This window comes from Alligator sinensis, unplaced genomic scaffold (genome assembly GCF_000455745.1).
Source record: "Alligator sinensis unplaced genomic scaffold, ASM45574v1 scaffold1118_2, whole genome shotgun sequence".
Classification (NCBI taxonomy): Eukaryota; Metazoa; Chordata; order Crocodylia; family Alligatoridae; genus Alligator; species Alligator sinensis.
The window spans coordinates 166,994-194,935 of NW_005843184.1; the positions used below are offsets into that span (position 1 = coordinate 166,994).

General features: G+C 44.4%; 1 pseudogene; it reads right to left on the bottom strand.

The window, feature by feature from the left end:
• Positions 1-27,082, bottom strand: LOC112548468 (annotated as a pseudogene).
• Between the last annotated feature and the right edge of the window lie 860 nt (positions 27,083-27,942).

Sequence of the window (27,942 nt, forward strand, 5' to 3'; positions counted from 1 at the left end):
TTATACAATTTTGTTACATACTTTTGTAAATAAAACCCCAAGGTGCCACTTCATGCCATGCTGTGAGAAGATGTCATTCATTGCTTCAGTCACCATTGATCCAGTTTTTGTGTCACAGAGAAACATAATCTATAGACAGACAAAGGAGAACAAGTTTTCAATCTTGGTTCCTTCTATTTCTTAAATAAATGTTAACTGTCAAATGCAGCTTATGAACTTTTAAAATATTGCCTGGTTTCTTAAAAGGTAATGGGGAAAGCTTCTCCACAGCTATGAAAAAGTCATCTGAATTGTGGCTCCATGACTCTAGCAAAGAGATCACCAACAGTGAACTTGACATCACAGAGGGTATGCAGGGAAGAGGCAAGGAACTAACAGTATCTAGCTCTATCCATCCAATCAGGTTGGACTGGTGATTTTAAATAACTTTGATTTCCATCATTTTTAATCTGGATTTACATCAACAAGCTGGAAATCAAAATTAAATTAATCAATCCTGATTTTAATTTTGATTTGCATTTGTGCATTTTATTTTCCACAAGAAAGGTTGATTGTCAGTATTAGAATAATGTAGCACAGTGGCTCCCAACCTTGGGGCATGACCCAAATTAGGCTTGCAGGGAGTCTGCCCCTCACTCCGCCCCTCCCGCCTGTGAGACTCTCCCAGCCCATAGTCCACACAGTTTAAAGATTTTAGAAAGTGTAGATTTCAGCCTTTCACATTGCATTTATATTCACAAATTGGAAAGCTCTCCTACTTTTTCAGCTCCCAGTTGGCTTCTCAACCTGGAATGAACTAGCTATTAAACTAGACATAATTAATAAACTTAAGAGTGTATTTGCTCTGCACCCACAAGGGAGCCTACTGTAAATTACAGTCCAAAACCAGTTTACCATTTTAACAAACTCCAGTTTCAGGTGCTGAACTCCTGACTACCGAGAATTTAGAGGTTTGACTTTAAAACTTCAGCAAATGTATTGCTTTGAATTGTTTACATTTATTTTATTGTCTCACATATAGTATTCACTTCCTGCCCCCTTCCCCCCCACCGCCAATTCCTCTCACCCCAATTGAGGTGCACTTACTAGCCAGAGAAGCTGATTTTCTTCCTGGGATTGAAGCATTATGGTATTAGTATTCAGGCAGCTGAGGGTGTCAGTTGACTTAATAGCTCCTTGTTTTTCACTCCACAGGTATTAACAATTGTCTCTCCTTTTTAATGGCCTTGATGTTCCACCATTTAAGATAACTTTTCTTTGGGCAGTTTTGCTGTCTGCAAGCAGCTCCTGGTCTTTCTCCTCCTATTCCACAGCCTTGGAGACTGTTTAGTTCTTTTCAGAATCACAGATCCACCCATCAAGACAAGTCTTTAGCAGTAGCTAAGGTTTTATATTTAGTTAAGCATGAAAGGGAGGATGAGTCAGCTGAAGATTATACTCTGTCCCTGCTCTATGCAGCCATAACTCTGGAAGAATGTTTTTTTTTTCTTTATTCTGCCTTTGAAAACCAAGGTGCATATTATATGCTGGGGTGTGTTGTATGCAAGAAAAAAAGGAATTTAAAATCTCTTTTCTTTTTAGTAGATCATAGAAAAGTTGGGCCTTAACATCAGTTGTTATAATTTTAAATTTAACTTTAGATCATTTTGCAATGGAAAATGTGTTAAAATTAAATATATATATTCATTTTAATTTTTAAACAATATTTATCAACTTTGCATTCAATATACAGGTCAGTCAAGGTGATGAGTGAAATGGCTATATCTATATGAAGCAAGCCAATTGCTACAATAATTGATTGTAGTTGATACAATAATCTACCAATTGTATAGAATTTTTCCTTGACCATCAGCTACTTTGCAGCTGATACAACATATCTGTGCTCCATACCAAGATAATAATGGTATGGAGCACACAAACCAAAAAAGCACAGAAAGTTGCTCACCCCACCTTCTGTACCTGACATGCACTCTGTCATGCTACTGAAGATAGGAAGAACTGAGAATCTCTTTGGTGACTTTGAAAGTGCATGTAGGTGGGTAAGAAGAGATGCACATATTTGCACAGGTCTTTTTTTTTTTCTGTTTCCTGTATTTTGTGGGTGACAGTTGGGTGTTGTTTCCTTCAGTGATCTTGACGTGCAAATTCAGTGGTGTTTCAACTCTACTAATAGAAATTTTTTTTCCTCTGATCTTTAGTAAGTGATGTTTGCATCTGCAAGTACAGAAGATGTTCTGTACAGATTTCCCTAGGGATAAAGGCATCTGTACCCAGTGCTGTAGCAAGAGGGGGGCAAGTGGGGCGACCACCCTGGGCACCAAAGCAAAGAGGGAGCCAACAGGCACTGGCCAGCCAGGTCAGGACACAGGCTGGAGCTGCAAGCAGCTCATTTGTGGGGCACAGGGACAGGGGAAGCTGCATGCACTCTCAGCAAGCATGGGGGGGGGGCGTGTGCCCCCTCCCCAGATCTGTGCCCTATGGGGCAAGGGTGGGTACCCTATGGGACAAGGGTGGGTCAGGCTTTGCCTTGGGCACCATACTTTGGTGCTTCAGCGCTGCCTGTACCATGTCCCGCAAAAGGAAATCCTGGCAAACTCCTTATTGTCTACATATACTTTGAATAATCTAATCTTATTTTGGGGAAAAGCATGAGCGACTGGTGCTGCCTTAGTTGGCGGGGCACATGCCCCTCCTGCAACCTGTCTCACCGACCAGGGGTAGTTCCCCTGTGGCCGATCTCACTGCCCACAGGGAGGAGTGGCTGCAGCTGTTTCTGGGAGCAGCTGCAGTGATTGGCCAGTGCTTGCAGGGCAGGCATCAGCGGTCCCACCTGCCCCCCACCCACCCCCCGCCCATCACCTAAGCAGCAAGCGCAGCTGGTCAGGGGTGCACCGGCGCTCTCAGGGGGTGCACATGATGCATCACCACTGGGGAAAAATATCAAGCTTGGGAAAGAAAGAAAATCTTTAGAGTCAGAAAAGAAGCACAGATGGCATTAGCTAGGGTGAAGGGGGTCAGCGCTACTGATCTATAGCAGGAGCGCTCAACCTCTGGTCCACAGGCCAAATGTGGCCCAAGGAGCCCTTGTATCTGGCCTGCAGGGATCCCCCAATATCAGGAAATTTGGTGCCAGGGAAGCGTTGGCCATTAATATGGCCACCCTCCCCCACTGCCAAATTCTTGAAGCCCAGACCCCATGCACCCTGTTGGAACCAGGCTGTGCCCCCTCTCCATGTAGCTGGATGGTGGCTGCCGTACCGGCCCTGGGCCCTGGAAAGGAATCACTATCTAGTCTATGGTTGGTCCAGGCACTTACCATCCAGTCCACTGGGGAAAAAGTTTGAGCATCACTGATCTAGAGCATAAGCAGAAAGATGGAGCTGAACAAAAACCTGAGAACTGTACTTCAGCTCAGGACTTCAGAAAAACAGCCAGATGGAGATGGTCTGCCAATTCCTGTTGGGACCCAAATCCAAAAGAGCCTGTAAATGATGCTCAATCAACCCACAATAGGAGAACCAAACACAATATGATTTTACCTGCCCAACAGAACTCAAGTCCTATGAGTATATCTAAACTCAAAGTTCCTCTGCAGTAGCAGAATCCCTACTTTTCGTCAGAAGAAGAACAACATCTCTCATGCTGAAAAAAGGCTTCTGACTCTCTGGGAGTTGACAGAAGACGTAGACACCATCTGTCTCACTAAAAGAAGGCTTCTGACACTGTATGATGATGTAATTACCTGCAAAGTGGGGGATTGGACTTGGTGACTCAGGAGGTCCTTTCCAGCACAATGTGCATGGGAGTGAGTGCCCAGTGGGCATAGGAGAATGGAATGGTGGACCATCACCGCCTGATTGCACTGGGTGCCTGTGGGTCATATGTTTTCACTGCAGTTACCTTTGCAAAGTAATCTCTCTTTAGATACGTACTGGGTTTGCTTTCTAGTTCATAGAGCAGTAGCACTCCCTCTTCATATGGCAAAAACATGCATGTGAAAGTGCAACATATAAAGGAGAAACCCCCTATATTAACCTGAGTGAAGCCTAATGTGACATGAATGCCATAAGATCATACTAATAGCCTCAGAAGAAAACCTTATATATTCTGATTATTATGCTGAATTGTAAAAACAGTACCTAGCTGGAAAAATATTTAAGTTTCTAATCTACTTTCCAGATGAGATTTTTTTTATATGCCACACAGGCTCTGAAGCTGGAGTTTGATACCTGATGGTTTATATAGGATGAATCCTATATTTAACAATATTTATACTGGAAAATGGAAAATGGTGATTGTTAAAGACATGTTGTTGAAGTAGCTTATATATTACTTGGATCTTCTTCATCTCCAACATGCTAATGCTGCCCCAGTCTGTAATTTGGTTGTTCCTGTGAAGTGTGTGAACTAAGCAGTCACAGTTACCATCACCTCTTCCCTATCCCTCACACCCACAATTCAGATCTCATCTTTGACTCATCTCTTCCTTACAGTTAGGCTGTCGGTAAATCCTGCTAGCCCTTTCTTTGTGACATCTAAAACAGCTCATCTTTTATTTCAACCTATATCTGGCCCACAAGCCTTCTTACTTGTCTGAACTGTCTATTTAACTCGGTAAGACAAGCTTACAACTAGTTCCAAGGGCAGATTTTCAACTGGTGTCAACTGCCACATCTCCATCAAAGTCTGCGTAGCTATGAGCATCTGGCTGCAGAAGGTTTAAACTATGGTTTTACACTCCTTTATTACAATTTAAAATGTGAGACCACATTTTTCAAATTTAGAGTTCTAGAATCAGGCACCTAAAATAAGTGGGGTGTGGTCTGATTTTCAAGATGCCAAGAACTCACAACTCCCACTGACTTTTAAAGAGTTTTAAACCTGCAAGAAAAAACCCACAAAATTGTAACCTACTTGTATATAAAAATATCCAAATAGTAAAATGGCATCTTATTGAAATTAACAACATTTTTGTTACCAATATATCGATAAAGAAATGCAATTCTACATTACTGTAGGCTTATTTCTTTCTATGCTTTCACTGTATCAACATAGTATGTTCTAATTGAAATAAAGAGAATTCCAAACAACAAATGTACTTTATTTTAGTAAGTCCAAAGTGTTACATCACAAATGCCTTGGGGCCAGTCACATAACATTGCATTTTTACAATATTTTCCTCCTTTTCTTGCCAAGGTAAAATACATTTTTCATCAGGGTTGCATTTAACATTTTTAATAGACTGGAGGCGTGACAGATGTCTATTTTTTGAACAGTGAATTTTTTGTTAGATTATCCATGTCAGTACCCATCACCTTATTTCAGCGGTAGATGACTTCTTTAGGGGTCAAATCTCAGCACTTCTGAAATACAGGCCACTTACATGGCTGGTTAACTCTGAACACGTCTACACAAGATGCTTTACTTGAGATTAGAGCATCACCGTCTACATGTACAGATGCTTACTGCACAGCAATTTGCTCTAATTGCAAATACATTTGCAACCTGTAAATCAAGTAGTGAATTTACTCTCAGTTACTTACTGTGCAGTTGCACATGTGTAGATGGCTGACTGGGAGCAAATGTGCTCCCAGTCAGCCAGGAAGCAGGGGGCAGGAGATTGCGGGGCTGGGAGATATGGATCTCCCACCCTGGGCCCTGCAACCATGAGGCTCGGGTTGGGAGATAAGGATCTTCCAGCCCAGGCCCCACAGTCATGCAGCTGGTGGGGTGGGGAGGGGGGGCAGCTGGGAGCTCCCTGCTGCTGGGGCAGGGAGACTGTGTCCTCACCCAGGCTCCAGTGATGAAACACAACCCAACAGAGGGCAGCTCCCTGGGGCAGGGAGCGATGTCCCAGCCCCCAACAGGAGACTGCTGTCCCTTGACCCTGTGCTCTCTGCCGGTACCTAGGTTAGCAACCAGTGGGAGTCTAGAGCCCCCAGTGCAGGGCCACTGGGATTGGGAGCAGTCTGTTGCTAGGAGAAGCAAATCTGCTCTTGCCTCCCTGCATGTGTAGATGCAAGCCTGGGAGAGTTTATTTTAGAGTACTTTAAAGTAAACCACTCTTGGATTATTTGCACATATAGGCACACCAGGTAAGTCCCTTTTTTTTTGGAAAAACCATGGTTGGCAAGACAAAAGGCTTATGGGAAAAATGGCAGGTGGTAGGCTGATGCGTGGCCATGGAAAACCATGATTACTCAAAACTGTATACCATGGTAGCCAAAATGGTACATAGAATATTAAGCGTGGATACTCAAAACTGTGGTTGGCAAGGGAAACCTGTACTTCAACATGCACATAGGAAATTAATAGGATTTTCAGAAGCACCTATATATCTGTATATTCCCCAATGCAGCTCTACTGGTATGATGCATACATCTGCACGCACCTGTGGCTTTTTTGGTTTAGTTAACATGCACTGCTAAACACCACACACTAAACTTAAAAGCACATTCATACCACACTAAGTGTTCACATGGAGTGTAATAGTGTTATATGAGTTGAATTTCATACCTTAACTATACCAGTATAACTTCATGTAGGAAAGATAGAGAAAAGAAACAATTATTATATGTGGATACATGCACATGAATAATAAACTTCTATGCTGATGAAGTAAATTTGTGTTAACAAGACATTCTAGGTTCAAAGCACAGTTGAGCAACTCCTTACAAAGGTGGCCAGTGGTTCGACATTGGTTTCTAGATATGTAACATGGGTGTAAACAGAGTAACTCCATGCCAAATACACAAGAATTGCACAGACTGTTTTCAGGATGAAGTTTAAAATAAATGTAACTTCTTCAGCGCTTGGCTTCAGACTTGGGAAAGAAAACTCTAAAAATCAGGGGAAGGCAAGCAATGGTGGGAAAATGATAGGATGGAATGTGTAAAAATGCATTATAAGATTCACTTGGGGTACCTACAATTCCCATGGATTCCAGGACTTCCCATAATGCACTGCTGAATGCCCCATACTACTATACTACACTAGATCAGTGGTATAGGAACCACTGGATGGCATTTTGTCTTTAACTAAATATAACTGCATGTGCTATGGCAGCACTCTTTGCTATTGGCTGCTGTAAGCCAACTCCAACTTTAACTTACAAAACTTCTTAGAGTTGACATAACCTGCAACATGGGCTTGATGAGAAGGCCTCATAGAGATCTCTCTGGGCTATTTCCCAGCCACTGCCATTCATTGTCTAGGGGTACAAATACAGTATTGTAGATGTGGTGCAAACTCTTGAGGCAGGACACACAGAACCTAACTAGATCTAAGCTCTCTTACCCTGCTGAGTGGAATATACAATATAGTAATCACTAGCTGTTGGTAGCCTCATGGCATCCATCATGTCGTCAGATTCCTGGGAAGCATTGTCCATTTGTTCAACACCTTCATCTTCTTTTTCTGTTTTTACAAGAAATAAAATATGTTCACGCATATGGTACTGTGACAGTCTACTATGGTGCAAAAGGTTTCACAAAGGAATAATATCAACAATATAATAATCACAAAGATAATTTTATTTCTTCTATGCAAAAAACTACAAGGATTATCATGACACTACCATCCTGGCAACCTGACAGATTCCCAGCTATATGCATACTGTAAGTACACGAACTCTAAGGTAAGTGTGCAGGCTTTGAGGTAAGGAGAAAGAAAAAAGAGACAGCAATTACAAAATTCTGAGAAGAATATTCAAAATTTAAAAAATGTTGATAAAAGATATCACAACCATGTTTTGCTTGTTTGATTTTCTCTGGCAGAAACCTAAAGATGGAAATGAGCCAGAAGTTTACAGCTATTTTAATGAGTATTTTTTCACTTTTCAACCTGTTTTAGCAGGTACTTCCAAAGTTATGCAAATAGCATCTACCTCACCAAAACCCATGCTACTGATTTTCATTAAAACTTGAAATTATCATTTCATAGATTTCATAGACATTAGGACTGGAAGATCATCGAGTTTAGCTCCCTACCCCAGGGGCAGAAAGTCAGCTGTAGTCAAAGGATCCCAGAAAGATAAATGTCCAAATGTCTCTCAGAGGAGTCCAAAGTAGGTGCGTACACCACCTCTGGAGGCAGTCTGTTCCAGACCTCGGGGGCTTGGACAGTAAAAAAGTTTTTTCTTATGTCCAGACTGAAACGGTCTTGGAGGAGTTTGTGACCGTTTGACCTTGTCATCCCTTGGGGTGCTCTGGTGAATAGGTGTTCCCTCAGATCCAGATGTACACCCCTTATATACTTACAGGTAGCCACCAGGTCCTCCTGCCGCGCCTTTGCTTTTCCAGGCTGAACAGCCCCATGGCTCTCAGCCTCTCATCATAAGGCCTGTTCTCCTGCCCTCTGATCATGCACGTGGCTCTCCTCTGGACTCTCTCAAGCTTGTCCACATCCTTTTTAAATTGCGGAGCCAAGAATTGGATGCAGTGCTGCAGCTGCAGCCTCACCGAGGCTGAGTACAGTGGGAGAATGACATCCTGGGATTTGCTTGAGAAGAATCTATGGATGCAAGCCAGAGTTTTGCTCATTTTACCAGCTGTGACATCACATTGGTGGCTCATATTCATCTTGTGGTCAGTCATGACCCCCAAGTCCCTTACAGCCATGGTGCTAGCAAGGGTAGCACTGCCAAGCCGATTAAGCATGCTGCGGGGCTTTTTCCCAAGGTAAGTACCTTGCATTTTTTGGTGTTGAACGCCATCAGGTTTTTGTCTGCCCATTTTCTGAGCTTGTCTAGGTTGGCTTGGATCACCATCCTGTCCTCAGGTATGGACACTTTACCCCAAAGTTTGGTGTCATCAGCAAACTTGGCGAGTCCACTTCTGATACCTATGTCCATTAATAAAGATATTAAAGAGTATAGGCCCAAGGACAGAGCCTTAGGGGACCCCACTTGTCATGGCGCACCACAATGACTTACTTTCATCAACTACCACTCTCTGGGTCTGATCTCAGAGCCAATTCCCCAGCCATCGGACTGTGATGCAGCCGAGGCCGCAATTGGACAACTTTTCCATGAGATGATCATGGGACACCAGATCGAAGGCTTTTTTAAAATCAAGATATATGATGTCAATCTCTTCTCCCTTGTCCAGGTGATATGTCACCTGGTCATAGAAGAAGATGAGATTGGTCTGGCAAGACATACCCGCAACAAACCTGTGCTGGCTACCCTTCAGGATGTTGCCATCAGCCAATTTGTCAAGAATGGTCTCTGTGATAATTTTTTCCAAGATCTTCCCCAGGATAGAAGTCAGGCTGATAGTCCTGTAGTTCCCCAGATCTATGTTCCTCCCTTTCTTGAAGCTAGGCACCACATTGGCCTTCTTCCAGTCTTCAGGCACTTCACCTGAGCATCACGAGTTCTTGAAGATCTGTGCCAGTGGCTGAGCTATGATGCTTGCCAGCTCCTTAAGTACCCTGGGGTGTAAACTGTCTGGGCCAGCTGACTTGAAGGTGTCCAGCCTCTCAAGGTATTCCTTCACATGGTCTATGGATGAAGGGTAACAATTCTCCCTCACCCTGGCCATTCCATACCGTATTGAGCAGGGTTGTCCCTTGGGGCTGGTGAAAAACTGATGCAAAATACCCATTAAGCAGGCTGGCTTTTTCCTGGGCATCAGTTGTCAGTTGTCCCATATGGTTTAGCATATTTAGGGGTCCAATGTTACCCTTGCTTTCCCTCTGGCTCCCCACATATCTAAAAAAGGACTTATTATTGTCTTTGATACGTGTAGCCAGTTGGAGTTCAGTTGCAGCCTTGGCTTTCCTGGTTTACTCCCTACAGGTCCGGACCAGTGCAGAATACTCCTTCTTTGAGGTGGATCCAGTCTTCCATCCTTTATGGGTCTTTCTTTTTAGACACAGGAGGTCCACAAGATCCCTGCAGAGCCAAGGGGGCTGCTGTGCCCTTTTGCTGCCTTTCCTCCGAGATGCAATAGACATTACTTCTGCTTTCAGGATTGCTCCCTTGAGAAGCAGCCACTTGTCCTGAACTCCCCTCCCTTTCAGGTCATGGTCCCTTAGGGCCTCTCCAACAAGCCTCCTGAGCTTGTCAAAGTCAGTTTTCCTAAAGTCGAGCACTTCTGCATTCCTCACTGACTTGCCAGCTTTACGGTGGATAGTGAAGGTGATCAACTCATGGTCACTGTCTCCCAGCTTCCCTGCAATCATTAGGTCACTGATTAGATCATCCCCTGTTGCCAGTACCAGGTTGAGCAGTGCTTTGCCTTTTGTCAGTTCATAGACTTCTTGAGTCAGATAGAGCTCGTCCACGCACATGAGGAAGCTTTGCGACCGTTCGGATTTGGCCGAATACTCTTCCCACAAGATGTCTGGGTAGTTGAAGTCTCCCATGACTACCATGCACTGGGAGCATGCAGCCTCAGCCAGTTCCTTGGTGAATTTGTGGTTAAGCTCTTGATCCTGATTAGGAGGTCTGTAGTAGACTTCTATCATTGTGTCCCCTGTGCCATGTTCACCACAAATTTTTACCCAGAGAGTCTCCAATCATCCACCCTGGATACCCATGTCAGCTTGCAGGGACGTGTAGCTTTCCTTGACATAGAGAGCAACACCTCTGCCTTTTTTGTCCACTCGATCTCTCCTGTACAAGGTATAGCCATCTACATCTGTGACCCAGTCATAGGTAGAGTCCCAGTAGGTCTCTGTTATTCCTATGAGATTGTAGTCATTCTTTAGCAGGAGGACTGCGTTCTTGTTTAGCAGGAGGACCAGTTCTTCCTGTTTGTTCCCTAAGCTCCTGGCATTGGTATACAGGCACGTAGGTGTCCCATTAGAGGCCCTAGTCCTCCCTACACATCATTCCAGGGCTGGGGAAGGTGTGGGTTCCCTTGAGTGCCTTGGCCTGCTGGATTTGCAAAAGTTGCCCAGTGGGCTTGCTGTGGCGGTAGTCCCCCCCCATTAACTGCAGTGAATTCTGTCTCTGGCTATATCTCTGTCTCAGCATCATAAAATGCTATAAAAGAGATTTCCTTGTATGATATTTATACCTCAGTTGAAGGTCTGTAAGGGTGAGAAGATCAGGAGAAGCTCTGAAGAGTTATCAAACTTTCAACTGTTTGATTCCCCCTGAATCACAATTCTTGGGGTTTTTTACAATTACAGAACACAGTCTTTGGATAGCAATAGTCGCATGCTAAATGTCTAGTTAGTGTATCAGTTTAGCATTCTGAATGTCTAATTTAGTGTATCAATTGTAATCAACTTGCACTTGTGAAATACTGCATCTTGCAGAGAGCAAATGAACATGAGTAGACAAAAAGGCAAACCTTTCTTAAGCTACTGTTCAAGCAATGGAAAATTAATCAGTTGCTTAAACGTCTGAATCTCTTAGGAGGTGGAGCGGAACTCTAATCAGTACGCAATTGAACCAGGAGCAAACTTAAGATGGGAGGTTAACTAATAGGTGCAGGCTCTTATACAAAGTTGGCTTTATTACGCATCTCCTCCCCTGGGATTTTCTCTCATCACCCCAAATCAAGAATTGATCCTTCCAGTTTTAATTGCATGAGAAAGTGCCAAATTTAAGTGCTTTTCATGTCCACCATTCTCCCAGTTAGGAAGGCTGCATTTGATTTGTTTAGAATTTAGTTTAAAGGAATCTTCACTACTACGAAGTAGCACTGTGCTGGGTGGCACGTACTCTTATGATAGTATATTCAACACTGTCTGCTTTGCAAATTAGAAGCCAACATTGGGAAATGTATCCAGCTCTCCAACAATGACATAACACTGAGAACTGCAGTAAACTCCCAGACTAGGCTTCCTAATACCCACTGGAGACACTGTGCAAAGACCCAAAATTTTACCTTCACTGTAAGAGGACAAACACTAGTACTACTCATAAAATGATATGACTCACAAAAGACATACCTCCTCTGCATGCCTGAATGATAAAGATTTGGGGCTTTTGTTGAAGTTGTGGACAGTTTGCATTGTTGAACAGTGGAAATATATCTTTGAGATTCACTTTGACTTTCTTTTTCCCATCAATGTAGCCATTTTTTCCCATGGCTCATAAGAGTGATGAGGCAGCAATTAACTACATCTGCTGACTGACTGATTTCATCACAGAATTTTTGCAACTCTGCCAATATAACCTGTTGCAAATAACGATGACAGATGTATTGATTAAAACCATTTTCATAAAATAATGTTTTATTGAGAATATAAAACAAAACAAACAGTTGAAAAGGAGGACAATAAGCAGGCAAACAGCATTATTTGAAGCCACTACTCCACCTCGTATTGAGGCCATCTGTAGACAGGATCAAACAGGAGCGGTCTTACAGCAACTCTTCAATAAGAGCCTAGCGCTATACATTTCTTTCTTGCATTTGCACCTGATTCTCATTGTTTTATACTGGTGTTTGCTACTAGGAGTAACTCCACTGAAGGCATAGGACCCTATAGTCTTTCCTGTCTCTAAATATCGTTGGCTTGAAAATGGCATTTAAAGGTTTGTTTTTTTGGCAATTGATTTATATGCATAGGTATATGTATTAGAATGGGTCAAGTTGGGTGGCAGCAGGGGTTAATTGATTTCTAAAGAGCCTGGGTCTTACACACACAAAGCTTCTCATAGCCCTGGAAGCAGACAGGCTGTCTAACACAACAAGGCCAACGGATGGATACATAGCCTAAGAATTAGAGGGGGCATGTGATAACACAAGATCACAGCCTTCAAGGCAGACAGGCTGGCTAACACAACAAAGATGCAGAGGCTAGGAACTGAGGAAGAACGTACCATACTGCCCATAACACGAGATAAGTGACACCAGCTACCAGGCCTCAGAGCACGGTGGGGGTGGGGGGAGGAGGGGCTGAGTCCCAGTTTGGAGGGAACAGACCAAATTAGGAGAAGGCCCGGAAAGCTATGTGGACGAGTGACCACACAGAGACAACAGACCAGAAATAGCCATCAGGAGTCATCAAGGAGAAAGAGATACAAAAGCAGAGATTTGAGAATAACAAAGGGTCACTCACTGTCCCTCCTTCTCTTCCTTTCAGTCCCCCACCTGGGTTCCTCCTTCTTCTCCTCCCTGAGAAGGGTCCCCAAGGCCAGCATGGACCGAGGGCACACCAGCAGTCTCTCTCATGCACCCCACTGTCAGCCTCGGCATCTCACCTCCAGACTGTTGACATCTGACACCTAAGAGAATGAGCCTCAGAGTGAAGACTGCGTCCTGACCAGATGTACTTTGACTCTGATGACAGCCCTAGGATTTGGTAGATATATAGAATTGCTTGATTGTTTGTATTGTTTCTTCTCGATTATCACAGTGTATCAATAAATATTCCTATTATCGAATGGAAAGGTCGTGGCTGGTCTGAGGGTGGGTTCCCCTGCCCCAAACAAGGTATCTGGATCCTAAACCCAGAGCCAACAAAGATGACATCATTGGGCAAAACCAACTTAATTGAAGTCAATGTAAATCAGGTGCAGATGAGGTAAATTCTAGCCTGGAGCTAACCTAGAATCTGAAACATATCAGGAATAGACTTCTGCTGTTTGATAAGAAACAGATTTTTAGATCTGGAATGTTTCGTTTTGGGGGAGGGTTCTCAGAATACAAAGTTAATTTGCTCTTACTCTTTCCTCTTTCTAGAATAATAAAAATAATCCAGAATTTCCCATTAGATGGTATTTGTTCAAATGGTAACAGGTTCAGTACAATCAAAAAGACTCATTTCTAATTTCAACTTTTAAAATGGTGTAGTATAGAATAAAAACTTAGAATCAAATAGTTCCTTTCTAGTTAGGCAGAAGTGCTTGGCTCTTTCCTTCTCTTCATTCATAACAAAATGTTGTGGGTGATTACAATACAGCTGTGCATTTGTGAGAAACAAAGATTTCTTACTGTGATCTCTTTTATTGGACCAACTATGTAGTTGGGATAAAGTTAGACAAGGTTTCAAATGCAACACATTCTTCCTCAGGTCTTGGATCAGAGGGAGCCAGGCAAAGCATCTGGGTGTATATTTTGCATTTGTGCACCCAGAACCTGGAGGCCTGAAGATCTGACCCTGTGCTCAATGGAGTCAATGTCCCATTGACTTGTGTAGGAGTCAGGATTGTGTGGCTCAGGATTGTGTGGCTCATTTGAAAAAAGAAAGTAGGTTTGCAGCTTTGCACAAATAGTCTCAGGGATGAGCTTGAAATCATAAATGCAAACCTTTTCTTTTGACTCAGCAGATACCGCTTGCTCTAAAGAGAGAAGAAATACACATGAGCATGCATTTCCAAGTAATGGGCATGTGATTGATTGTTTGTATTGTCTCTTTTCTGTTATCACTTTGTATCAATACATTTGCCTATTATTGAATGGAAAGGTTGTGATCAGCCTGAGGGTGGATCCCCCTACCCCAAACAAGTTATCTGCATGCTAAATCTAGAGCCAACAAATATGTTGTGTTATTAGCATGTGTCATTAAACTCCAGTGCACGTTGTGCTGGAGTTTATTGCACCCAGAGGTGACGTTTGTACACGTGCCTAGGACCTCAGCACGTTGAGGCGGGTCAGAGCAGCTCCATTGGGCAGGGTACCCCGAGGGTCAGCCTGCCAGCGTGGGGCTCTTCTGCCCTGGCACAATGCTACAGAGAGACTGGCTGGGGCATGTGGGTGCTACATTGTGGGGCTAGCCGCCAGGCAGCCCCCACACTAAAGCACCCTCATGGCCTAGCCAGCTGCATCAGCATCTACATGTGCCATGCTGCAAAGTAAAAAAAACCTCCACAGCAGGATTTTCCTTTTCTTTTGGTTCAGTAGCTACTATTTGCTGTAAAGAGAACAGAAATGCATGTTGGAAATGATAACTCTAGAAGTTAAGCAAGTGAAAATTTTAATGGGATGATTCACACCCTAAAACATGTGATCATCGCGTGCTGGAATTCACCATCCAGCGTAGAGTGTCAAGGGCCCGCAGCAAGGTGGTGGCCCTAGACTTCAGGAGGGCCAACTTCAGTGAGATGAGGAGATTAGTGGGAGAGGAACTGGGGTCCTTGAGGGCAGAGGAACTCAGCATCCAAGAGGAGTGGTCGTTCCTTAAGGAAACGATACTCGGGGCCCAAGGGGTGTCCATCCCCACAAGAAGCAAGGGGGGCAGGAGTGTCCAAAAGCCCCCCTGGCTCACCAAGGGTGTCCGGGAATGCCTGCTTGCCAAAAGGGTGGCGTACGCCCGGTGGAAGGGGGGTGTAATCTCCAAAGAGGAGTATACCTCCTCTGCTCGGGCCTGCAGGCGGGCTGTTAGGAAGGCCAAGGCGGAGATAGAGCTCGGATTAGCGTCCAGGATTAAGGATAACAAAAAGTCCTTTTTCAAATATATTGGGAGGATGAAGAAGGCGCCGGGTAATGTGGGGCCCCTGCAGGATATGCGGGGCAATCTGGTGGTTGCGTCAGAGGATAAAGCGGACCTCTTTAACCAATTCTTCACCTCCGTTTTCTTGTGCAGGGACCGGGACTTCCCTGCTGTGATAGAAGCCGGACGCGAGGGGATCGCCTTCAGACCTCAGGTTGGGGAGGACCGGGTTAGAGAGCTTCTGGAGGGGCTGGACGCGTTCAAGTCAGCGGGTCCGGATGCTCTCCACCCCAGGGTGCTGAGGGAGCTGGCTGGGGTTATTGCAGGGCCCCTGGCACGGCTCTACGAGCGATCGTGGTGCTTGGGCCAGGTGCCAGACGATTGGAAGGTAGCTAATGTGGTCCCCATCTTCAAAAAAGGGAAAAGGGAGGACCCGGGCAATTATAGGCCCGTCAGTCTTACCTCAATCCTGGGGAAGCTCTTTGAGAAGATCATCAAGGAGCACATTTGTGATGGGCCGGCATCCGAGATGATGCTCAGGGGCAATCAGCATGGATTTATTAGGGGGAGATCATGTCAGACCAACCTGATTGCCTTTTATGATCAGGTCACAAAGGCCATGGATGCAGGTGTCGCGGTGGATGTAGTCTTTCTGGACTTCAGCAAGGCCTTTGACACCGTCTCTCACCCCATCCTAATTAATAAACTAGGCGACTGTGGCATAGATGCCTACACGGTCAGATGGATTGCAGATTGGCTGAAGGGTCGCACTCAGAGGGTGGTGGTGGATGGATCATATTCGACTTGGGGGGAGGTGGGTAGTGGAGTCCCTCAGGGCTCGGTCCTGGGCCCTGCGCTGTTCAATGTCTTCATCAGCGATCTTGATGTTGGGGTGGAGAGCAACCTGTTTAAATTCGCTGATGACACCAAAATTTGGGGGGAGGTGAGCACGCTAGCAGGGAGAGAGAGATTGCAGAAGGATCTGGATAGGTTACAGGGGTGGGCAGACAGGAACAGGATGCGTTTCAATACGGACAAGTGCAGGGTGCTGCACTTGGGTAGTAGGAACCAGCAGCACACTTATAAGATGGGGAGCTCCCTACTTGAGAGCACGGAGGCGGAAAGGGATCTTGGTGTCATTATTGACTCCAAGATGAACATGGGCCGACAATGCGAGGTCATGGTTGGCAGGGCTAACCGGACCTTGTCGTGCATCCACAGGTGCATCTCGAGTAGAGCCAGGGAGGTGATCCTCCCCCTCTATGCGACGCTGGTCAGGCCGCAGCTGGAGTATTGTGTCCAGTTCTGTGCGCCCCATTTCAGGAGGGATGTGGACAACATGGAGAGGGTCCAGAGGAGGGCCACCCGCATGATCCGGGGACAACAGGGCAGACCCTACAGTGAGAGACTGCGGGACTTGAACCTATTCAGCCTCCACAAGAGAAGGCTGAGGGGGGACCTGGTGACCGTCTATAAACTCACTAGGGGGAACCAGAAGGGTTTGGGGGAGACGCTGTTTCCCCTAGCCCCTGCTGGCATAACAAGGAATAATGGGCACAAGTTGATGGAGAGGAGGTACAGATTGGACATCCGAAAAAACTACTTCACAGTCAGGGCGGCTAGGAGCTGGAACCAACTTCCAAGGGAGGTGGTGCTGGCCCCTACCCTGGGGATCTTTAAGAAGAGGCTGGATACTTACCTGGCTGGACTCATTTGAGTCCCGTTTTTGTTTTTAGGGTGAGTGGTTTTGTTTGTGTTTTTGGGTTGTTCTCCCGCCCTGGCGGGGGGTCGGGCTAGAAGATCTATTAGGTCCCTTCCGACCCTGAAACTATGAAACTATGAAACTATGAAACATGGATGTTCAATGCTGTCCTTGCTATCAGTTTAAAATTCTGCCTGGCATTATAAAATTCCAACACATTTGCTATTTTCTTATATCTATAGAACTTAATCATGATATGCCCCAAAGGGTTCCAGGAATGTAATACAATTACATTTTAGAAAATATTCACAGTATTTCAGACAAACAGAAATAACATAGTTGGACTAAGCTGTGCACTCAGTTACCCCTATCACTCAAATCAATAGGACTACCCATGTGTGAATGGAGGAATAATTTGGCTCAAATACTCCATTACATTTTAAAATTAAAATTAGGATATCTGATATGGGAGAAAAAGGGGTAATTCTGTAATGCTCCTAATGGAACAGGAGACTTTCTCTTCCTTGATGCTATTATGAAAAATATTCATTGCACCCTATGGATATGGCACTATTCAGTCTCCTTGCACTCTTTATCTTCTTCACCAGCTTGTGGAACTTATTCCAAATAAAACAGTCTGTTTGGCAATTAGATTGGTGCCCTTTGGAAATGGCAGCAGTCAAATGGGCTCTGAAATCTGCTCCCTGGGTGCATCTAGATGTACAATTACTGGGTATTTCTACATGTACTATTAGCATGTAGCAATAAACTCGCGTGCACATTGCGCTGGAGTTTATTGCTCCTAGAGGTGCTGTTTGAACATCTGCCCGGGACTTCAGTGTGTTGAGACGGGTCAGAGCAGCTTCAATGGGGAGCGGGTCCTGGGTTGCTAGCATGGGGCTCTTTTGACCTGGCTCAACATGCTACAGAGACTGGCTGGGGCATGAGGGTGCTCCACTGTGGGGCTAGACTGCAGGCAGCCCCCACACTGAAGCACCCTTGTGCCCTAGTCAGCCATGCCAGCATCTACACATGTAATGCTGTGGAGTAAAAAAACTACACAGCAGGACAGTACTTGTATTTACAAGTGTTACCCTGCTGCAGAGTTTATTAGTTTACTCTAGCCTAATAGGGCCATCTATGTAGAGACAAGACATGTACTATGGAGCTAATTAATCTATTCCACAATAAACATCTCATGTAGATGTGCCCAATGTGAAGCAATGAACTCTGGAGCAGTTTGAGTGGGAATAAACTACACACAGGTGCAGCATTTACACGTGCACCTGGGACAGCACCAGTATGAGCTAGGGCGGAGAGTTTAATCTAGGGCTGCTCCTGCCCTTCTCTTCCCTGGGCTCCAGAGCTTTACTATACAGCTAATTAACTTACTCCACAGTGAACTGTATGTGTAGTAGACACGACCCCTGTTCTGAATGGGTATGCTTCTTCTCTAATATTTTCAGCATGCCTTTTTTGTGCTGCCCCTCACCCCTAAGTCTGTTACTCTTCTCAGCCTGCAGTAATCAGGATCCTCAGTGTATTTCCAGGGACTTGTTCAAACAAATACTCCTGATGCAGTAAAAGAAACATGGTTTTAATGAGCTAGGAAATCATTTTCAAGGTGGTCACTGAAAGTTACCAAGACCCCTTAGCTGACAATTCATTATAAAATGACTGTGGTGTGAAGACCTAGCCCTACTCCAAAAAGGCAATTAATAGTGAGGGGGAAGCTTCAGAGTCTAAGAGAGCAAATAACATTGATACAGGGTAAAAAAGTGAATAACACTTCTAAGTTTTCTTCTAAAGGATTAAAATATTTTCTCTCTCGCCCAGACTCAAGTCAAGCCCAAGATCATTCTTTTTTTACAGTTGCAATCCTGTGGGGAAGGTACCCAGCTTACAAGAAACGAGACTGACTATCTCAAGCCTTTGGGTTTTAGGTGCTGGAGGGAAGGAAGGGAGTTAATTTGTGGAAACTCAATTTCTACCCCTGAAGTTGAAGTATTTTAAAGAATTTTTGTGTTATGATGTCCCCTTTCATGAGAAGATTCCCTTGCCCAAGATTCAGCAAACATAGCATTAGTGACTTCAGCCCCCTTCAGCCCTGTCTTTCTTTAGTCCCAGTAAGGTGGTGGTCAAGCATGTCTAAACATCATATTGTAGTGATTTCTAAGCAGCTTCAAACAGCTTTGAGTGAGAACTCTTTATACATGTAGGAAGAACTCAATTTGAAACTTTCTCCTTTTTATCATATCAACTTAGATTTACCTGCCCATCAGGATCAATGCGTTTTCAAGGAGTAAAGTTGTAGTCTTAAAACAACTTTGTCATTACTTCAGTATCCTTCTCCGCACCAGGTCTGTCTGTTGTCACACGCATTAAGAAAGCCATGTGCTTACTGCTCATGTCATGCTGTTCCAGTTGATCCAAACTATTAACACAAAATACTTACATCAGTTGTCTGCAGCTTGCCGGCACAACTTTGATCTAACACGTTGCACTTTTCTCCATGAAATGGAAATTACTTAGAGCCCTATCCTGCAACAGCATAGAAAAATCTAAGTGGCATTGGGCACAGAAAATATCTGTAGGATCAGGCTCCGTCTACCCTTGTCAGCACTAGAAGAGGTAAAAACAGTTCTATTGCACCCGTAGATGAGTCATAGACATCATAGATTTCATAGACATTAGGGCTGGAAGGGACCTTATAAGATCATCGAGTCCAGCCACCTGCCCAAGGGACAGGAAGTCAGCTGGGGTCAAAGGATCCTAGAAGATAAGCATCCAAATGTTTCTTGAAAGTGTCTAGAGTAGGTGCTTGCACCACCTCTGCGGGGAGTCTGTTCCAGGCCTTGGGGGCTTGGACAGTACAGAAGTTTGTATGTCCAGCCTAAAATGGTCTTGCAGGAGTTTGTGACCGTTGGACCTCGTCATCCCTTGGGGTGTTCTGGTGAACAGATGTTTCCCCAGATCCTGATGCACACCCCTTATGTACTTATAGGCTGCCACCAAGTCACCCCTGAGACTGCACATCTCCAGGCTGAAAAGTCCCATAGCTCGCAGCCTCTCTTCATAGGGCCTGTTCTTGCCCACTGATCATGCATGTGGCTCTCCTCTGGACCCTTTCAAGCTTCTCCACATCCTTCCTAAATTGTGGAGCCCAGACTTGTATGCAGTCCTCCAGCTGCGGCCTCACCAAGGTCGAGTACAATGGGCGGATGACATCCTGGGTCTTGCTTGAGATGCATTGGTAGATGCAAACCAGAGTTTTGTTCACTTTGCCAGCTGTGGTATCGCATTGGTGGCTCATGTTCATCTTCTGGTCAGTCATGACCCCCAAGTCTCTCTCGGTCTTGGTGCTGGTGAATGTAGCATTGCCGAGCCTATAAGTGTGATGCAGGTAGCCTCTCATCCAGAACTGGACACAGTACTCCAGCTGTGGCCTGACCAGTGTCGTGTAGAGGGGGAGGATCACTTCCTTGGCCCTACTTGAGATGCACCTGTGGATGCACAATAGGGTCCGGTTAGTCCTGCCGACCGTGACCTCGCATTGTCGGCCCATGTTCATCTTGGAGTCAATGATGACTCCAAGATCCCTTTCTGTCTCCGTGCTCTCAAGAAGGGAGTTTCCCATCTTATAAGTGTGCTGCTGGTTACTACAGCCCAAGTGCAGCACCCTGCACTTGTCAGTATTGAAACGCATCCTGTTTTTGTTAGCCCACCCCTGCAACCTATCCAGGTCTTTCTGCAGTCTTTCCCTCCCTACTAATGTGCCCACCTCACCCCAAATTTTGGTATCATCAGCAAATTTGAACAGGTTGCTTTTCACCCCATCATCCAAATCGCTGATAAAGAAATTGAACAGTGCGGGTCCAAGGACCAAGCCCTGGGGGACTCCACTGCCCACTTCCCCCCAAGTCAAATATGACCCGTCCACCACCACCCTCTGAGTATGACCCTTCAGCCAATTTGCAATCCATCTGACTGTGTAGGCATCGATGCCACAGTCGCCTAGTTTTTTAATGAGGATGGGGTGGTCGACAGTGTCAAAGGCCTTGCTGAAGTCCAGAAAGACTACATCCACAGTGACACCTGCGTCTAATGCAATTCATACTCTTAGGAAATGAATTAGGTGACTATGAGGACCCAATTCTTTAAAGGGAGAATAGGAAAGATACTTTTCATCCCTCAGGTTTTACAAGTAGTTTTTATACGCTTGGCTTGTCTCTGACAAAAGATAAGGCTTCTACTTAAGGAAAAATGTTGCCCTTAGTTACAGCTCTGCAAACCCACTGAAGTCTGTTCAGACAGAATCAAATGCACCGTATCAAGAAATGTGGAGTGAAATTGTGATCTCCTGATGTAAGTTGCAAATCTCCCATTATCTTCAATGGGATCTTTTTCATATTTAAATAGTTATGTGAGATCTAGGATGCAGCAGTTGTGTGCAACTATAGAAATGTGGGAGGGAAGGGTATTTCTGATAAATTATTAGAGTTCAGGAACATCAAGAGCATAAATAACTTCAACAAATTGCTAAGAGCTCCAGAATTGTCCATGCTCCTTCTTTGTCTTCCATCACTTTACAAGGCCGAGGGGAGTATTTTCAGTACTCACAATTTAGGCATAAAAACAGCATTTCCTTTAATTCTGCAAACAATGACCTGTTGCTTTACTTCATTCCCCAGACCACAGGATGAGGATGAAGTTGGTTCCTTATTCCTGGTTCCCTTTTCAAAGCTAATGTATAACCAATAAAGGCTTGTTAGGAGACATGTAAGGAGAGAGAATGTCATCAGCTATGTACATTTATTAATTAATATGTAAAATAATATCCTGCATCAAATACAGACCCCTAAACAAAGATCAGATTCAAATAGGATTATGGGGCATAATACTTCTTGGCCACCCCAGACTGCATGTCTCTGCCATTGGGCTACTGAGTGCAATCCTGCCTGGCCCAAAACTTGGTTTGTAACAGTTAACACCATGAATACACCCTTTCCCTTTGTTTATCTGTTACTTTTGTAACTTTATCATCCCAAATTGTCCCATCCTCAGGCTTCATACCTTATCTTTTTAGATAAGGTACTTCAATCTGACTAAGTTTTTGTTTTGTTTCCTCATAGGGAAACTATTGTACCTGGTTCACCCAGTGTACCAATCACAGCATTCACTATTTCTACTGCCTTATAAGGCACTTTGTACAATGTTATTGCTTAGTTCCAGAAAGGCCTAGACCAGGGGTAGGCAACGTTTTTTGGCTGCAGTGCTGAAAAAACCACAATGTCTACCTTGGAAGGTGCTGGAGTGCCAACATGCTGGAGCCCGGAGCAGCTGTTTGCAGCTCCCAGCTGCAGTCGGCCCCCGGGACCCAGCCTGTTTGTAGCAGGGCTTGCAGCCTCCCAGCTGGCTGGGGTACAATTTTCTGGCTGGGGTACAATTTATTGGTGAGCACCTGTGGGCAAAATAAAATCACCTGGTGGACTGGATCTGGCCTGTGTGCCCTATTTTGCCTACCCCTGGCCTAGTCAGTGTCACTCAAATGACAGGCAAGGTCACTGGCTTTTGATTTCCATGAGCCTTTTGTAGCCTGCTTTGCAGGGCACCATTTTTACGTGGTATCCAGCTACCGGCAATGTCCAGATGAGATTCCCAATTCCCCCTGCCTGGTGCTCACCTACTGGAGTGCTGCCCTTGGCCCAGATTGGCCAGTAACAGCAGCAACATCCGCATAGGGCTGGCATGACCTAGAGGAAGCCGGTTTTGAGGAAGAGGCATGAAGGCAGCACCAAATATTTGCCCTCCACCCCTCCAGTCCCGAAAAGCCTCGAGTCTTCCCCTTGCCTGGGGCTGCTCTCCAGGGAGCCCTGTGTCCCCAGGCCTATGGAGAGCTGCTGACAGCACACTGCTACCCTCCAGCCACAGCCACTTCTTTGGCCAGTCCCAGCAATCTGCACCTGGCGGACTCAAGCCCTGAGGGGCCCGGCCTTTCTCCTGCCCCCTGCACCAGCCCAGTCATTGTCTACACATGCATTGTGGCAACGTAAATTTCTCTGTGCTAGGACAGTACTGTTCCAGACAGTACTATCATTTTAAGCCAGCATGGTTGAACTCTGGATACACAGTGGGTAGAAGTGACTGAAAAAATTATTGGGTCCCACCGATGCTCATTCATCAAGGGCCACCAGTACCCTAATTATAAATGATCTAACCTATTATTTTCTGTTAGGGGTAAAAATGACAAAAAGTGAAATTATTGAAGAGCTAGCTTTAATTGAAGCCTACCAATTACGTTCCCATCAAAGGGGGAGTTCTTTGTTTTATGTTTTTTTATAGGAAGGCTGATGAACCGTGAGGCCTTGGCACCACTGATAGAATCATCAGCGTTTTCTTCCCCTAAACGATGACTTTCCTACAACAATGAAAATTGTCTTCTCAGTTTTGTGTTGTTTGTCTTGTTGTTTGGGTTATTTTAGCTCCTAAAAGTTTAGATGCATATGAATATCATGTAGATGTAATAGAAATTGGTGGGTACACCATCTGAAAATTAGGCTTGTCTGTGGACCCCAGGACATTTCCGTCCAACTTGGACTGGAAAATGCCCTAATCCTTGGAATAAAAAGTGGCAGTTTATGTGGGAATTTAAGGTTAAAGGCACCACTTACATAGTCAAATGGCACTTACAGCGTGGCAATATATGTATTCTTTATAATACTGGTGGCATTTTTGTTTTTGTCACTTTCCAGGGAATCCCATTAGTATCTAAATGTTACATATCATGCTAATTTACCAGGTTGTGTTTGGAAAACCTCATTAACTAATTGTTCTGAAGAAGACGAAAGAACTGAGGGTTGGATCCCATTTGAAACTCATCCAATAGACACTTTGGGTTAAAAGCAAGCTGGTTATGGAACCGGGTGAGTGCTGTAAGGGCAGCAGCATCAGACTGGAAGCTGAACCTGCCTTTCATGATTCAAGTGACTGAAGGATTTACTGCATACAATTTGGCTAAATACTGGAGGAAAACCTCCCTGTTGGTGCATAGTCCATCTGGAAATGTGCATAAATTCTATGACAAGAATCAAAGGAAGAATGGGTGGTACAATGTTTCAGTTGGGGACAGGACCACAATAAATATTTTGTATGTAATGTTGTTTTTTATTTTATTTATTAGTAGTTGTGATTTTATATATTTTCTGCCTTGCCAGACAACACAGAGTGTCAAAACAAAACCATGGTTATACTGTGACATTCTTCTGATTCAAATACGGTTGAATTTTTCACTTTTGCAACAGATTTTGTCTCATCCAAAATTACTCACTATAGTTAAGCCCATTAAAAAGTACAGCCATGAAACAGTGGTTCAAATTAAACATAATGCCAATAATGTTTTTCAGGTTTTAAAAACAATCCAGGAGACTGGGAAACATTCTTGGTGGAAAGTTTTGCTAGGATGAAGTCCTGCCCAGGAGTTTTAATCTAATGCTTCATCCCATTGTGGTGATAATTGGCATCTAAATTTCTATGGTCATTTTAATTGTTACTGTGGTTTGCTGAATGTATTGCTGAGTTTATCAGTTACACAGAGTTTTTTTGCCAATCTCTACAAGACCCCTACTACGAGTCCTTATACTGAAGGAACGAAGAGGTGTGCACTCCATGAAGATGAGGTACATTGGTGTGATAACCACACCGTGGAGGAGTTATCAAAGGGGGAGTTGTTTAGACCCAGAGGCCTTCAAGCCTGGGTTTTGAACTTTGTGCTAAGCATAAGCTGCAAACTAAGCAATTAGGCCAAGCAAAAGTTATGTAAGGGACTTGCACCCAGTGGAATGATAGCAACATAGAATGGATTTGCATGATAGCAAAATGCTGTCCAAATTGGGAAGTTTGATAACTAAATTGATAAAATATAGTCTGGGAAAAAGAGGAACAGTCCAAGCAAAACCTACCCCAACCTAAGAATAAAAAGATTCTCAGAATGGAAAATTTCAGTTAAGGGTAAACATATCTGGCATGCAGAAGCAGTCTTATGCATTAAGCTAAAGGCTCAAGCTAATTTTATGTATTAAGAAATGAAAGCTATATAGTATCTAAAGAGAGGTGAAAGAGCATATCCCTCGGAACTGACTCCCGAAAGATCCAAAAACTGATCTGAGACATAGGAGCTGGAAACCACAGACAAGACTTCACGGCCATGACATTCATTATGTCTCGGGGTGGTGAGCATGTTTTATTTCTTTTGACTAACTATAGCACTAACACTGTAACTGCTAACAACTTAATACATTTGTTATTGGTTAAGGAGTAACCGTGACTTAATCTTTAAATTAATACCTGGAAAAAGGCCCAATTTAAAGTTACTGGATGTAACAGCTGGCATGTTTGTAACATTAACCCAAACATTAAATGCACAGCCACAGTTTAGGTCAGTCTGGCAGTTGTTCTAAGTCCAGTTGCTGGTGGTGCCAGCCCTGGTAATCATGGAGTTATAACCAGTCATAAGCACCCCCTGGACAAAGCAGAGCTCTGATGCTGGAGAGAATCCATCCCGAGAGATCTCTTGTGGTCTAAAATAACATCAGTGTATGAAACCCTGCAGCTCACTGCGATGGAGAAACAGGGCTTGGTCAGGGGGTCACCAGGTATTGGTTAAGAAGGAGAGGGCTTTAGAGCCAGCTCCCACCTTGAGCAGGAAGATGGAATTGGGAGCTGTCATTTTCCAGCACTGACTGAGAAGAGGGCAAAGGAAACAGTCAGCTTAAAACAAGTCTACAGCCAAAGAATCCTTCATTGTCTTCATTCCAAAGATAAGAAAAGGCAGAAAAAATCACTTTCCCTGCCCTCAATCCACGGGTTACAGTTAGATTAGATTTAAGGGTCATGGAAACCAAGAAGACCTCACTCACTCATCCCAAAGTATTCATGCATTGTGCTAATGGACAGATTCCTCCTTTAGCTGCACACCTAGCTCTGCCCTGCAGAATTTAATGTATTGCCATGGACACAGCAGGCAAATCAGGCTCCATAGTGGGCTTCTCAGGGCTTCTCAGTCCCAAATGAAGCATCAAAGTGAGTGGTTCTTCTCTGAGATGTCCAGCTTCCACAGAGCAATCCTCAGTTGGCTAATAAAAAAGAGAAGAGTTTTGACAACAGAGCATTTTGTAGGCCCAGCCCCATTTCTCTGTTCTATGAGTCATTGGCTGTGGTAGTGGTCTAGCTCTTGCTCTAAGTGGCCAAGCTCCTCTCATCACAGTCTCTAGACTCAGCAGTTGTACAACTGGCAGCCTTTCTGCCACACACGAGACACACTGAGCAAACAGACAGTGTGCTTATAAGGGCAGAAAGTGATCATGATTCTCAAAGCCTTGGATACAGACCTCTGGGGAGCTGTGACAAGCCAACAGATTTAGACAGGCTAGCTGTGGACCATTACTTCAGGACCAGACATCTTTAACTGCTCATCTGTACCACTGAACCTTGAAATTATGCAGCCCGCAGATGGAAATGAACCGTAATTAGTTTCTCTTCCCTCCTTTAGATCTTTTACATTCCAGTTGTGTTTGTGAGTAGACATGACCAAAAACAAATACACTTTCTCATAGCAAAGGTCAAGCCCTGATATATAGGAGGGCATCTTCCATGTTAATCTCTGTTACTTTTTCTATACCCTTTAACATTATTACTTTGAAGGACACGAAGAAACTCTAGCTAGACAAATATGCAAATGGGCACTGAGTGTCATGACAGAAATTGGACAAACAACTTGGTTAAATGGATGATCTGGTTCAATAGGTCAAATCCAGTTTCAACAAGAAGCCTTTCTCCACTCCACTCCCCTTTCTTCTCCCCATTCACGCCAGGGCACAGCTCTTGAGCAAAGCACACCTCTTGGAGAACAGACATTATCACACCAGGCCTAGAGCCTACATTTTCCTCTTTCATACATGCATATTAGGCATCATTACATTCTTGAGGAACTCACTGAACACTACTTCGTGAACTTTTCAATTCACCACCTAGACCAAGGGTGTTAAACATATAGCCCTCAGGCTAGATTCAGCTCACAGAGGGGGACCAAAGGAGAGCCATAGCAGCACCACAGGGAGAAGCCCAGCATCATGGGCACTTTGCTACTACCTTGGGAACAAGCCATTGCATTGCTGTGGCTCCAGTGCCACACATCTCACACCAGTGCTTGTTCCAGCAGCAGCAACCAAGTGCCTGGGATGCCTGGCTTCTTCCTGCTGGGTCTCAAATGGCCGGAGCAGGAGCCACGTGCACTAGATCTGGCACTGGGGGCAGTCCATAGGCAATATCTGGCCTGTGGGGCTGGCCCCTTGCCATACAACTTGCCTATGGACCAATCATGCACCACTCATCCAGCTTGCAAGGCCAAATAAGTTGGACACCCTTGAGCTAGACTGTGGCTGTAGAGTGGACACATGATGGGTCTGCTGTGTAGATTCATGTTTCATGTAGAGAAATTATAATTGTGTTTATGAAACCTGAAATCTATGCTTGTACAAACACAAGGAAGACACATGCCTTCTAGGAGACTAGCAAGAAATCAAATGATATGAAAAGAGAACAACTAACTCTTTGTGAGTTTATTTATGAATTGAACCTAACTGCAATCTTGAAGGACTTCTGCAAAAGCATGTTAGGAAAAGAAAAAGTGCTGTAGAAAAAATAATTGGAACACTTCAAAATAGCTTTAGAAAGAGTTGTCAAGGCCAACTGGAAAAAGGAATATCCTTTAAAAACTATATACGTGACTTGTAGAAAGTGACTTAATGCTAGGTAGTAGGAAATGGGATTTTTAGACCAGCCGAATACAGGACAGAGGTATAACACCTTGGTTAGAGTTGAAGATTGTTACTTGCACATCTACCACCTTG